A 15,512-nucleotide genomic window follows, 5' to 3' on the forward strand; every position below is an offset into this window, starting at 1 on the left:
TATACCCAGCCACTTTGTTGAAGGTGTTTATCAGGTTTAGTAGTTCTGTGGTGGAACTTTTGGGATCATTTAAGTATACAATCATATAGTCTGCAAATAGTGATATTTTGACTTCTTCCTTTCCAATCTGTATCCCTTTGATCTCCTTTTGATGTCTGATTGCTCTGGCTAGAACTTCGAGAACTATATTGAATAAGTAGGGAGAGAGTGGGTAGCCTTGTCTAGTCCCTGATTTTAGTGGGACTACTTCAAGTTTCTCACCATTTAATTTAATATTAACTACTGGTTTGCTGTATATGGCTTTTATAGTTTAGGTATGGGCCTTGAATTCCTGCTCTTTCCCAGGACTTTTATCATGAAGGGGTGTTGAATTTTGTCAAATGTTTTCTCAGCATCTAATGAAATGATCATGTGGTTTTGTTCTTTCAGTTTGTTTATATAGTGTATTACGTTGATGGTTTTCCCTGTATTAAACCATCCCTGCATCCCTGGAATGAAGCCTACTTGATCATGATGGATGATTGTTTTGATGTGCTCTTGGTTTCGGTTTGCAAGAATTTTATTGAGTATCTTGGCATCGATATTCATAAGGGAAATTGGTCTGAAGTTCTCTTTCTTTGTTGGGTCTCTGTGTGGTTTAGGTATAAGAGTAATTGTGGCTTCATAGAAGGAATTCGGTAGCGCTCCCTCTGTTTCAATTTTGTAGAAATGTTTGATAGTATTGGTATGAGGTCTTCTATGAAGGTCTGATAGAATTCTGCACTGAACCCATCTTGACCTGGGCTCTTTTTTTTGGGAGACTTTTAATGACTGCTTCTATTTCTTTAGGAGTTACGGGGTTGTTTAAATGGTTTATCTGTTCCTGATTTAACTTCGGTACCTGGTATCTGTCTAGAAAATTGTCCATTTCCTGCAGTTTTTCAAATTTTGTTGAATATAGGCTTTTGTAGTAGGATCTGATGATTTTTTGAATTTGCTCTGGCTCTGTTGTTATGTCTCCCTTTTCATTTCTGATTTTGTTAATTTGTACACACACTCTGTGTCCTCTTGTTAGTCTGGCTAAGGGTTTATCTATCTTGTTGATTTTCTCAAAGAACCAACTTTTGGTTCTGTTGATTCTTTGCATGGTCCTTTTTGTTTCTACTTGGTTGATTTCAGCTCTGAGTTTGATTATTTCCTGCCTTCTACTCTTCCTAGGTGTATTTACTTCTTTTTGTTCTAGAGCTTTTAGGTGTGTTGTCAAGTTGCTGTTATATGCTCTCTCCTACTTCTTTCTGCAGGCACTCAGAGCTATGAGTTTTTCTCTTAGCACAGCTTTCATTGTGTCCCATAAGTTTGGGTATGTTGTACCTTCATTTTCATTAAATTCTAAGAAATCTTTAATTTCTTTCTTTATTTCTCCCTTGGCCAGGTTATCATTGAGTAGAGCATTATTCAACTTCCATGTATATGTGGGCATTCTTTCCTTATTGTTATTGAAGACCAGCTTTAGCCTATGGTGGTCTGATAGGAAGCATGGCATTATTTCTATCTTTTTGTATCTGTTGAGGCCTGTTTTATGACCTATTATATGGTCAATTTTGGAGAAAGTACCATGAGGTGGTGAGAAGAAGGTATATCCTTTTGTTTTAGGATAGAATATTCTATAAATATCTATTAAATCCATTTGGTTCAAGACTTCTCTTAGTTTGTCTGTCTCCGTTTAATTTCTGTTTCCATGATCTGTCCATTGATGAGAGTAGGGTGTTGAAATCTCTTACTATTATTGTGTAAAGTGCAATGTGTGTTTTGAGCTTTAGTAAGGTTTCTTTTATGTATGTAGGTGCCCTTGTATTTCGAACATAGATATTTAGGATTGAGAGTTCATCTTGGTGGATTTTTCCTTTGATGAATATGAAGTGTCCTTTCTTATCTTTTTTGATGACTTTTCGTTAAAAATTGATTTTATTTGATATTAGAATGGCTACTCCAGCTTGCTTCTTCTGACCATTTGGTTGGAAAGTTGTTTTCCAGCCTTTTACTCTGAATTAGTGTCTGTCCTTTTCTCTAAGGTGTGTTTCCTGTAGGCAGCAAAATGTTGGGTCCTCATTCCGTATCCAGTTTGTTAATCTGTGTCTTTTTACTGGGGAATCGAGTTCATTAATGTTAAGAGATATTAAGGAATAGTGATTGGTGCTTCCTGTTTTATTCGTGTTTGGATGTGAGACTATGTTTGTGCTTGTCTTCTCTTTGTTTTGTTGCAAAACAATTTGTTTTTTGCTTTTTCTAGGGTGTAGCTTGCCTGCCTCCTTGTATTGGGCTTTACCCTTTATTATCCTTTGTAGGGCTGGATTTGTAGAAAGATATTGTGTAAATTTGGTTTTGTCATGTAATATCTTGGTTTCTCCTTCTATGTTAATTGAGAGTTTTGCTGGATACAGTAACCTGACCTGGCATTTGTGTTCTCTTAGGGTCTGTATGACATCTGTCCAGGATCTTCTGGCTTTCATAGTCTCTGGTGAGAAGTCCGGTGTGATTCTGCCTTTATATGTTACTTGACCTTTTTCCCTTACTGCTTTTAATATTCTTTCTTTATTTTGTGCATTTGGTGTTTTGACTATTATGTGACGGGAGGAGTTTCTTTTCTGGTCCAATCTATTTGGAGTTCTGTAGGCTTCTTGTTTGTTCATGGGCATCACTTTCTTTAGGTTAGGGAAGTTTTCCTCTATGATTTTGTTGAAGATATTTACTGGTCCTTTGAGTTGGGAGTCTTCACTCTTTTCTACACCTATTATCCTTAGGTTTGATCTTGTCATTGTGTCCTGGATTTCCTGTATGTTTTTGACCAGTAGCTTTTTCCGTTTTACATTATCTTTGACAGTTGTGTCGATGATTTCTATGGAATCTTCTGCTCCTGAGATTCTGTCTTCTATCTCTTGCATTCTGTTGATGATGCTTATATCTACGACTCCATGTCTCTTCCTTTGGTTTTCTATATCCAGGGTTGTCTCCCTTTGTGCTTTCTTTATTGCTTCTATTTCCATTTTTAATTCCTTCAATTGTTTGATTGTGTTTTCCTGTAATTCTTTCAGGGATTTTTGCATTTCCTCTCTATAGGCTTCTGCTTGTTTTTTGTGTTTTCCTGTGTTTCTCTAAGGTAGTTCTTTATGTCTTTCTTGAAGTCCTCCATCATCATGATCAAATATGATTTTGAAACTAGATCTTGCTTTTCTGGTGTGTTTGGATGTTTGCTTTGATGGGAGAATTGGACTTTGATGATGCCATGTAGTCTTGGTTTCTGTTGCTTGGGTTCCTGACTTTGCATCTTGCCATCACGTTGTCTCTGGTGTTATCGTGTTCTGCTATTTCTGATAGTGGCTAGACTGTCTTATAGGCCTGTGTGTCAGGCGTGCTGTAGTCCTGTTTTCCTGTTCTCTTTCAGCCAGTTATGGGAACAGATTGTTCTGCTTTCAGGTGTGTAGTTGTCCCTGTCTACTGGTCTTCAGGTGTTCCTGTGGGCCTGTGTCCTGAGTCCACCAGGCAGGTCACTTGGAGCAGAAAAGTTGGTCTCACTTCTGGAGTCGCTTCTCAGGGCCAGGTTTGAGTTTTTTGTGAGGGCAACAACCAAAAGAGCCTGCCCTGCCTTTGCTCAGATCCTTCTGCACAGTGGTCCCAGATGTCGCTAGGCGTTTTCCTCTAGAGTCAGAAATGTGGGCAGAGAGTATTCTCTTCTGGCCTCCCAGGCATGTCTGCCCCTCTGAAGGTCTCGTTCTCCCTACCCCAGGATTTGGGTGCAGGGAGCTGTTTGACCAGGTCCCTTCAGATCCAGGTGCTGACTGGACCACAGTGTTGATTGCCCCAATCTTCCTATTTCCAGAGACCCTATGCAGTTTCCTCTTGGGCCAGGGATGTGGGCAAGGGTGGGCAGTACTGGAGGTACCTCCTGCCCTCCAGTCTCAGGAGTGCCCACCTGTCTGGGTGGTGAGCTCTCTCTCCCAATGGGTTTGGGAGAAGGGAGCTGTGGGCAAGGATCAGTGAGATTTGGGCCCTAGCTCATCTTGCATTTTTATTTAGTGCAGACCAGACTATAGTCTAAAGTTCAAAATTATCTGTTGCTGGGTTGGGGATTTAGCTCAGCGGTAGAGCGCTTGCCTAGTGAGCACAAGGCCCTGGGTTCAGTCCCCAGCTCCGAAAAAAAGAAAAAAAAAAGAAAAGAAAAAAGAAAAAAAATATCTGTTGCTTGTTTTGAAGAGTAAAATATTTATGGAACACAGTCATACTCTCCTGTTTTGGCATTGTCTGTAGTCATTTTCTCACTGTTATGATCAAGTAAATTTGAAGGAGAAGATAAGGTCTGAGTGAATACTTATCATCAAGTTTCCCATATAACACTACTGCAATCTGCACAAATGAATAGTGTGACTTCTTTTCATGCATGTCCTTTCTGGATTAGGGGTTGTCTAGGCCTGATATTTATAAGTCACAATGAACAAAGATAAATGAAAGCAAGTATGTATTCTGTACATCTGGATGCCTAGTGGATATCTATGATCAATATGTATAATACAGGAGCCTAATGAATACAGACAGCACTTTCTTTATTGCTCAGCCCGTTCATTCTTTTCATTGCTAAGGCAAAAATCCTTGGACTCATCTTTGCTATTTTAACTTCATCCACATTTACTTTATTGGTAAATGTCTCATGGTACCTTGCAAGTAGATCCATATACTGAGTACTGTGGACCTGAACTCAATGGTAGTCCCAATGATATATACTGTATTAACATCTCCACGTCATCTCTGTTGGCTTTTCAGAACCACATAGAGTCTCTTGCACTCACCTTTACTCCCCATAGCTTTATTTCAACACAGCACAGAGAAAACTCTCCTACTCTCATCTGAGTAAACCACACATCCTTATATGTTCTATGTGGCTAAATATGAAGCCAACCATGTTCTGTTTACTTTGGTTGCTCTTTGATCTCCCCTGAATTAGCCGCCACCTAAGCTTGTCCCTGTCGCTAGGACACCAGGCACATCCCCTACTGGCTACATTTTCTTCCCTCTGGACTTATCTGCTCCCATAAGCTTCTACTCACTTTGGGACTTCATTGATGTCTTTGCTGACAGCGACCTTGTTCCTTTCAGAAGCCTAGCAGAGCAACGAATATAAAAGTTTCAGTGTCTTACCCTGCTGTGTTCTCTCTCTGAGGCTTCATTTCCTTTTACTTTTTGGCAGTTGTCTATTTTAAACACACACTATTATTTGTTATCTACCACTGTCATTTATTTTGGTAGTCTCAAGCATCCAACCCATGACCTTGTACATGCTCTATAGGCACTCTAAACTGAGCCACAAAGCCCTGGAATTTATTTTTTAATTCTTATTTTTATTGTCTGTCTTTGGTAAACAGAACATAAATTCCACAAAGGATGATTTTTTTAAAAAAAATCTTGTGTCCTTCAGTCATCTAGGAAAGTGCACAGAACCTTTGAGATGAGGGATGTATCATTTTCTGATAAGCAAATGAATCTATGCAAATTTAAGATGACATTTTCAATGAATTTCTCTAACGTACTGATCAAAATTTTCAATATTTATTCATATTCTAAAAAATTAGAATTGATGAATAAAGTGAAAATTTTATTTTTATTTTTATTTTTTAATTCTTTAATATTTTACAGTCTAGTCATTATTCCGCTCTGGGTCCTCGACTGTTCCTCATCACATACCTCCTTCTCTGTCTCCAAGAGGAAGTCCCCACTCTCCCACCCCCACCCCACTAGACATCCCCATTCCACAGGGCCTTAAGTCTCTCAAGGGTTAGGTACATCTTCTCTCACTGGGCCCAGACCAGGCAGCCCTCTGCTGTATATGTGTTAGGGGCCTCATATTGGACTAGTGGTAGACTTCAATAATAACAAAAACAACAGAAGAGCCCATGTACTCATGGAAAATGAACAACTCTTTACTCAATAATAATGTGGTCAGGGAAGAAATAAAGAAATTAAAGACTTCCCGGAATTCAATGAAAATGATGATCCAGCATACCCAAAGTTATAGGACACAATGAAAGCAATGATAAGAGGAAAATTTTTAGCACTAAGTGCCCTGGTAAAGAAATTGGAGAGATCTTACACTAGTAATTTAACAGCACACCCGAGGGCTCTAGAATAACAGAAGCTAACATACCCTAAAGGAGTAGATGGCAGAAAATAGTCAAACTCAGCCCTGAAATTAACCAAATAGAAACAAAGAAAATGATACAGGGAATCAACAAAACCAAAAGGGAAAGTTTTTATCATAATGTTTATTCTTGAGAATTTCATACATGGATAAAATGAAATGCGATAATATTCATGCCCTAGTTCCCCTGCCCACTTCCCTTCTTACCCTGTAACACATCCCCCTTTCCAATTTCATATCTGTTGTTTTTGAAAATCCTCTAAGTCCAAATAGGCATCGACAACTGTTTTCTAATGGCAAAAAGGAAAGCTGGATTTCTCACACAGGAACCTTTAAGTCTAAAGACATCATTTTCCTGCCAATGAGTCTTCAAATTTACCTTTCATTTTTATCTTATTTTGCATGGATTTATGACTAGTAAGTCTTATTTAAGTGATATATAATGTTTGAATGAATCTTTATTGTTGTCAAATAACAAATACAGAAAGAAAAGAAAAAAAAACAATGTTGCTTATGGTGTCTCTTTACAGTCTCCCTCTGGAGGAAGCTGGGCAGTCCCCTCAAGCTGCCCAAACTCTCATCACAAGAGGGGCCTTTATTTTCTTATATATTTCTCTTCAGATCTAGGAGGTGAAGATGTGTTGTCTCAGCTCAAACCCATGCCATCTCTTCTGCACTATGGAGGCTCTATCTTTTGTCCCATAGTTAATTTTCATTTTCTCAAATTTTCTAGAGATTTCATATTCCTTGGAGATCACAAGACTTTAATCTTTGTTTTAACTCAGTAACTGTCATTTTTTTATTTTGGGAATCAGAGGGGCTGAACATTCCTATATTTTAATTACTCAAACCCAAGCAAACACATTGATGGCTTCTTCCTCTGTTAGGGCCATTTCAAAATTTAATCTTAGCTACTGTTTTCATATTCTCAGTCCAGACTTTCAAAATCTCAAATGCAAGCATCACCATCCATGATATTCTTCTCCCAACTGTTTTCATTGCTGAATGATTTTATCACAAGGATTTATCAGTAATGATGTAGATATGACACACTCATTTCACACATTGTATCACTTTGTAGTGGTCCTGCTGTACCTTTTCTGTTAATACAGCTCATGTTTGAATTCATAATGAACACCTTTTTCTTTTTATAATGTTTTCATTCTCAAGTCTATTCTCTTTTATTCTATTTTTCTTTGAAATGCAGTATGGCTTCTTTCTCAACCTAAATATATATTTAAAAGCGGGTGATCCCATCTGTCCACCTGCATGTATGCAATTGCACTCAAGCAGCCAGATGAAGCTTCAGGGACATAATTACACCAGACCACCACTCTTTATTACATCAGACTACTACCCTTCACTCAATCATCTCAAGCCTCCTTGGGTTTGTGAACCGTACAGGTTAACCAGTAAATGTTCTTACTTTCTAGATGGGTAATTCATTGCATCACTTAGCAGCCATTTCTTCTCAATCAACCTCCTTTCACCCCTTCATTAGCACCAGCAAGTCTAACAGTGACCTTTAGGTTGTCACAGGTCACAGGTAAGCTCCCATATTTCCTAGTACCTGCTTGGATTTGGGGACGATATGCGTATTTGCACTAATACCATATGCATATAAATCTTACAATTGTAGGCAAATCTTATATTCCTAAATTAAAAACTATTTCCTCTTTGTAGTGCCCTCTTTCCTAATCTTGAAACAAAAATGTAATGACCCGGACAGTAGCAGCCACCTTACAAGATCATGTGATTTTACTTTAACCTTCTTACTTTTAAGCAGTTGAATATTTTCTAGCAACTTCAAAACTCTGAAATTTGTTGAAGCCACCATTTAATCTAGAAAACTCATAAGCATAATTTCCAACTGATGCATTTCTGTTCTTCAAATTTCTTACCTCATTAACCCTCTCCCACTCTTCAAACTAATCATTTGCTGAAAAAAATGAGCAGCTGTCAGTGGGTTTCCTTATTTGCAGAAAATCTGCTGACCTAACTCTGTAGTGCTGTCTCTGGTATGAAGGAGGTTTTGCTCTCCTCCAATCAAAGACCAATGTCTCCCTCTTTTTACATGCTCTTCTCCTGCACTTGAGGCTCTCTCACTTCCCCCGTTTTCTTTTCCTATTAGCTCCATCATCTGTCATATAATTTCTGTGACAGTATCTTGAGTCCCCTATCTTTAAAAAAGGTGAAATAAATATTATACTCCCAGGCTGTTCTCCAGGTCTCTTCTCCCTAATGGAAGTCAATTTCTCAACATACCAAGTTATTTGCATATATTACATCTCTTTGATTCTTTCTTCCCTCCCTCCTCTCTCCCTCTCTCCTTCCTTCCCTCCATCCCTTCCTCTTACTCTCCCACTTCTCTTTTGCTTTCATTAATATATTTGTATTTGGCTTCTCCACAATTCCCGTGAAATTGTTAATGTCAGAATAATTGTGAAATTTCATGTTGCTAAATCCTGTAATCAGAATCTTTGTCATCATTATGTTTGACCCTTCAGTACCACGTGATTTAGTTCTCCTTCCTTACCTTGAAACACGTTACTTTGGTTTCCATCTTATTTGTCTGGACATTCACATTAGTCCTGATTGTTGGATAATTGTTTTGTTTTCCAATAATATATTTTAAGTTTATCTTTTCTCTAGGTTGTTATGGATGTTATTTTTCTCCTATAAACTCTATACCTGTATAATATTTTTTATTTCTCAAAGTCAGTCTATCTGTCTGTCTATCTATCTATCTATCTATCTATCTATCTATCTATCTATCTATCTCTGTCTCTCACACACAAGCACATGCACAGACACTAAAAGACTGGGTCATTTAGGAACAATATAAATCTATTGTTCAGAATTCTGGAGGCTGATAAGTTCAAAATAGGAGCCATAGTTTGATGTTGGGTTGGGCATCATTTATCATAGATGATATCTCCTTATCATCTTCGAATGACAGGACAAAGTGGTTTTATGAAGCTCCTTTAAAGGTCTTGTTGAAAAGCTATTGATCCTATCCTTTAGAATAATCTTTCATGGCCAAATATTCTCCCAAAGTTTTAACTTATCAATACCAACTCTGGAAAGAACTAGGATTCAATTTTAAATCTCATAGGCACAGAACACTCAAATCATATCGATAGTGCTAAGTTATCTCCTGCCTTCTCTAAAAGTAATCCTTCTTAAATAGTCCATACCAAAGGAAAGGCATGGTTGTTCTCTCATTTATAAAACACTTAGTTTGGCTCTTCTCTCATTTCTCACTTACAACCCATTTTCCATTTATTTTGACTTGATTTCCATATTTCATTTCTGTCCAATCACACCAGTCCCAACACTTACCTTCCATTACTTAAATACGAGTGGCAGCCTCTGAGCTACATTCTGCCTTGTACTACTCCTTATAGGGAGTGAACAAGTCCTGAGTGAGTGTGTATATTGACATACATAGCCATGTAAAGAACCTCAATGTCTCAGACCTATGACAAGGGCATGGACTTCCTCGAATCAAGCTTAGAGGAATGGCAAAGCTTTCTTTGGCACAAGTTTTAATGTTGAGGAATATTTGATCTTCAGGTAAAGCCAGTATGTGCAGAATATATCAATTGCAGCTTCCTGGTCCAGGATTTTGATTTTGCATGAAGAAACTTGCAAACACAGTTTGTTCCTGATGGATGACTGTACTCTGAGACTCCTCTTCTATGGAGACCTCCTACCAAGATTAGCTAACCTGCCATTTCTTCCTTGTGCTGTATGTAATAAATGCTCTGAATTTTCACGTGGTCATGTATCTCCATCAGAGCACCCAGCGTACCCCATCCTGTTCTTTTCTATGTCTGTCTGCCATTTCTTTATCCTGTATCATTCCAATAAGGCCAGTCCATAAGTCATGCATATGGCAAATCCCTCCACAGACTTTTAAAAGTGTACAGTGATAATGCCTTTTTTATGTATTCAAATCATCTTTCCCTAACACAACTAATGGATGTGATGCCCCTGCCTCAACACTCTCTTCATCTATTACTGTTTCTTCTCTTTTGCTCCACCGCTCATATCAGAAGTCTTCATGGCTTTGAGGTCTTTCCAAAACAAATGCCTTCCATATGTCCTTTGCATAGCACTCAATATATGTACTTTTGCATGAATTTTCATTTTCCAGAATTGTGTCCTTTTCTATCAGCCTGGGCAAGTGCCTCCTTTCTTAAGACATATCTTTCTTCATTACCTAGACCAGGGCTTCCCCCAATCCATTTTGGTGTTTCTTTTTATTTTTATCACATAAAACTCTTCATTTAGATCTAAAAATGTATAAAAGTCTGAGATAATAATGTTATTTATTTTTGTTTGATTATACATACACACACACAGTGTCAGTACTCATCATTTTACTTTTCACAATAGGCTTTTAAAAAATCATAGTATATAGCAATTGACTTTGTTATTTATAAATATTTTTGGATCATTGATTCATTGTATATGTTGTCATAGGAAATCCAATTATATAAATAATTGGTTTTATTCAGTTGACTACCTCTGCTCTTCAAATATATAGAATGGTGAATATTATTATACTTACACAATTATTATAAATTTCACATATCCTGTATAGAGTACACTGATGCTACTAATATTAGAATACAGTAAGTATATAAGTGAAAGAGTGAAAAGTAATAATTATATATTCAAAATATTTTTGAGATGATTTTGGCCTGTTTATTTTTTTTCTTTTTATATTGGATATATTTCTTTCTTTGCATTACAAATGTTATTCCCTTTCCCAATGTCCTGTCCATAAGCCCCCTATTCCCTACCCCTCCATCATAAGGGTTTTCTACCTCATTAATCCCTCTTTACCCCCGACATTCTCCTGCTCTGGGGGTCCAACCTTGGCAGGACCAAGGACTTCCCCTTCCGCTGGTGCCCCAACAAGGCTATTCTCTGCTACATATACAGTTGGAACCCTGGGTCAGTCCATGTATAGACTTTAGGTAGTGGTTTAAGTCCCTGGAAGCTCTGATTGGTTGGCATTGTTTTCTTATGGAGTTGCAAGCCACTTCAGCTCTTTCAATCCTTCCTCTAATTCCCCCAAAGTGGGTCCAGTTCTCAGTTCAGTCTTTTGCTGCTAGCATTCCCCTCTGTATTTGACATGCTCTGGTTGTGTCTCTCAGGAGAGATCTATACCTGGCCACTTTGAGCATGCACTTTTTAGCTTCATCAATCTTATCCAGTTTTGGTGGCTGTCTGTGGGGCAGGCTCTGAATGGCTGTTCCTTCAGTCTCTGCTCTAAACTTTGACTCCAAATTTTTGCTCCTCTATTTATGAAGGAGTGGAAGCATTCACATTTTGGTCAACCTTCTTCTTGAGTTTCATGTGGTCTGTTAATTGCATTTTGAGTAATTTGAGTTTTTTGACTAATATCCATTTATCAATGAGTACATAGCATGTATGTTTTTCTGTGATTAGGTTACCTCACTCAGGATGATATTTTCTAGTTCCATCCATTTGCCTATGAATTTCATGAAGTCATTGTTTTTGATTGCTGAGTAGTACTCCATTGTGTAGACATAACACATTTTTTGAATTCATTCCTCTGTTGAAGGGCATCTGGGTTCTTTCCAGCTTCTGGCTATTACAAATAAGGCTGCTATAAAAAGAGTGGAGCGTATGTCTTTGTTGTATGTTGTGAAAGGAAAAAGTTTAAAATTGCCCCTTAGACAAAAGTTGAAACCAAAAGAATGAAAACTAGTCAGGTCCTGCAACTGCCTGTTCTAGGAACTAGCTGATCACAGAAAGAGTAATTGCACCAGCTGGTTCAGCCACTTTGTTCCAGAAACTATCTAACCATAATAACAGCTAACCATAATAGCAGCTGACCATAGTAGCAGGAACTGGTTAACCATAAAGATAGATTAAAATCTTAAAGAAGAATCATGAGAAACAGGAGGTTCTTTCTTGTGATTTGGTATGGTTTTTCCTTTAAATACCCCTTCTTCCAACCATTTGAGGTCGAACTCCTCTACCCCTGTGTGGGATACGAGTCTCGACCCCAGTGCACTGTTTCTGTCATCCCTATCAATAAACCTCGTGTGATTGCATCATGATCACTCTCTCCTGAGGTCTTGGGGGCTTGCATCATCCCGAGTCTTGAGTGAGGGTCTCCCCGCTCCGGGGGTCTTTCTGTTGGAGCATCTTTTGGGTGTATGTTAAAGAGACGTATAGCTGGGTCCTCAGGTAGAGGAATGTCCAATTTTCTGAAAAAACTCCAGACTGATTTCCAGAGTGGTTGTATCAGTCTGCAGTCCCTCCAACAATGGAGTAGTGTTCCTCTTTCTACACATCCTTGCCAGCATCTGTTGTCACCTGAGGTTTTTTTTTTTTTTTTTTTTTTTTTTTTTTTTTTTTTTTTTATTAACTTGAGTATTTCTTATATACATTTCGAGTTTTATTCCCTTTCCCGGTATCCGGGCAAACATCCCCCTCCCCCCTCCCCTTCCTTATGGGTGTTCCCCTCCCAACCCTCCCCCCATTGCCGCCCTCCCCCCAACAGTCTAGTTCACTGGGGGTTCAGTCTTAGCAGGACCCAGGGCTTCCCCTTCCACTGGTGCTCTTACTAGGATATTCATTGCTACCTATGAGGTCAGAGTCCAGGGTCAGTCCATGTATAGTCTTTAGGTAGTGGCTTAGTCCCTGGAAGCTCTGGTTGCTTAGCAATGTTGTACATATGGGGTCTCGAGCCCCTTCAAGATCTTCCAGTTCTTTCTCTGATTCCTTCAACAGGGGTCCTATTCTCAGTTCAGTGGTTTGCTGCTGGCATTCGCCTCTGTATTTGCTGTATTCTGGCTGTGTCTCTCAGGAGCGATCTACATCCGGCTCCTGTCGGTCTGCACTTCTTTGCTTCATCCATCTTGTCTAATTGGGTGGCTGTATATGTATGGGCCACATGTGGGGCAGGCTCTGAATGGGTGTTCCTTCAGTCTCTGTTTTAATCTTTGCCTCTCTCTTCCCTGCCAAGGGTATTCTTGTTCCCCTTTTAAAGAAGGAGTGAAGCATTCACATTTTGATCATCCGTCTTGAGTTTCATTTGTTCTAGGTATCTAGGGTAATTCAAGCATTTGGGCTAATAGCCACTTATCAATGAGTGCATACCATGTATGTCTTTCTGTGATTGGGTTAGCTCACTCAGGATGATGTTTTCCAGTTCCAACCATTTGCCTACGAATTTCATAAAGTCGTTGTTTTTGATAGCTGAGTAATATTCCATTGTGTAGATGTACCACATTTTCTGTATCCATTCCTCTGTTGAAGGGCATCTGGGTTCTTTCCAGCTACTGGCTATTATAAATAAGGCTGCAATGAACATAGTGGAGCACGTGTCTTTTTTATATGTTGGGGCATCTTTTGGGTATATGCCCAAGAGAGGTATAGCTGGATCCTCAGGCAGTTCAATGTCCAATTTTCTGAGGATCCTCCAGACTGATTTCCAGAATGGTTGTACCAGTTTGCAATCCCACCAACAATGGAGGAGTGTTCCTCTTTCTCCACATCCTCGCCAGCATCTGTTGTCCCCTGAGTTTTTGATCATAGCCATTCTCACTGGTCACCTGAGGTTTTTATCTTAGCCATTCTAGCTGGTGTGAGGTAGAATCTCTGGGATATTTTGATTTGCATTTCCTTGACGACTAAGGACATTGAATATTTCTTTAGATGCTTTTTTTGGCCATTCGATATTCCTCACCTGAGAAATTTTTGTCTAGCTCCATTTGTCTAGAAATGTTTGTACCCCATTTTTTAATATGGTTATTTGGCTCTCTGGAGTCTAATTTCTTGAGTTCTTGTATATTTTGTATATTAGCCCTCTATCAGATGTAGGATTGGTAAAGATCTTTTCCCAATCTGCTGGGTGCTGTTTAGTCCTAATGATAGTGTCCTTTGCCTTACAGAAGCTTTGCAGTTTTATGAGGTCTCATTTGTCGATTCTTGATCTTAGCAAATAAGCCATTGCTGTTTTGTACAGGATATTTTTCCCAGTGCCCATGTGTTCGAGATATTTCCCCACTTTTTTTCTATTAGTTTGAGTGTATCTGGTTTGATGTGGAGGTCCTTGATCCACTTGGACTTAAACATTCTTTGTATGGGGTGATAAGAATGGATCAATTTGCGTTCTTCTACATGCAGACCTCCAGTTGAACCAGCATTATATGTCGAAAATGCTATATTTTATTCATTGGATGGTTTTAGCTCCTTGGTCAAATATCAAGTGACCATAGTGTGTGCATTCATTTCTGGGTTTTTAATTTTTTCCATTGATCTATCTGCCTATCTTTGTACCAATACCATTCAGTTTTTATGACTATTGCTCTGTACTACTGCTTGAGGTCTGGGATGGTGATTCCCCCAGAAGTTCTTTTATTGTTGAGTATAGTTTTAGCTATCCTGGGTTTTTGTTACTCCAAATGAATTTGAAAATAGTACCTTCTATCCCTATAAAGAATTGAGTAAGAATTTTGATGGGGATTGCATTGAATCTGTAGAGTGCTTTGGTCAAAATGGCCATTTTTACTATATTAATCATGCCAATCCATAATCATGGGAGATCTGTCCATCTTCTGATATCTTCAATTTTCTTCTTCAGAGATGTGAAGTTCTTGTCATACAGATCTTTCACTTACTTCTTTAAAGTCACACCAAGATATTTTATATTATTTGGGGCTATTGTGAATGGTGTCATTTCTCTAATTTCTTTCTATGCATGTTTATCCTTTAAGTAGAGGAGGGATACTGATTTGTTTCAGTTAATTTTATACCCAGCCACTTTGCTGAAGTGTTTATCAGGTTTAGTAGTTCTCCGGTGGAACTTTTGGGGTCACTAAGTTATACTACCATATCATCTGCAAATAGTGATCTTTTGACTACTTCCCTTCCAATTTGTATCCTTTGACCTCCTTTTGTTGTCTGATTTCTCTTGCTAGGACTTCAAGTACTATATTGAATAAATAGGGAGAGAGTAGGATGCCTTGTCTGGTCTCTGATTTTAGTGGGATTGCTTTAAGTTTCTCTCCATTTAGTTTAATGTTAGCTACTCGTTTGCTGTATATTGCTTTTACTATGTTTAAATATGGGCCTTGAATTCCTGATCTTTCCAGGACTTTTATAATGAAGGGGTGTTGAATTTTGTCAAATGCTTTCTCAGCATCTAATGAAGTGATCATGTGGTTTTTTCTTTGAGTTTGTTTATATAGTGGATTACATTGTTGGATTTCTGTATATTAAACCATCCCTGCATGCCTGGGATGAAGCCTACTTGATCATGGTGGATGATTGTTTTGATGTGCTCTTGGATTCGGTT

This window comes from Rattus norvegicus, chromosome 2 (assembly GCF_021556685.1).
Source record: "Rattus norvegicus strain SHRSP/BbbUtx chromosome 2, alternate assembly SHRSP_T2T, whole genome shotgun sequence".
Classification (NCBI taxonomy): domain Eukaryota; kingdom Metazoa; phylum Chordata; class Mammalia; order Rodentia; family Muridae; genus Rattus; species Rattus norvegicus.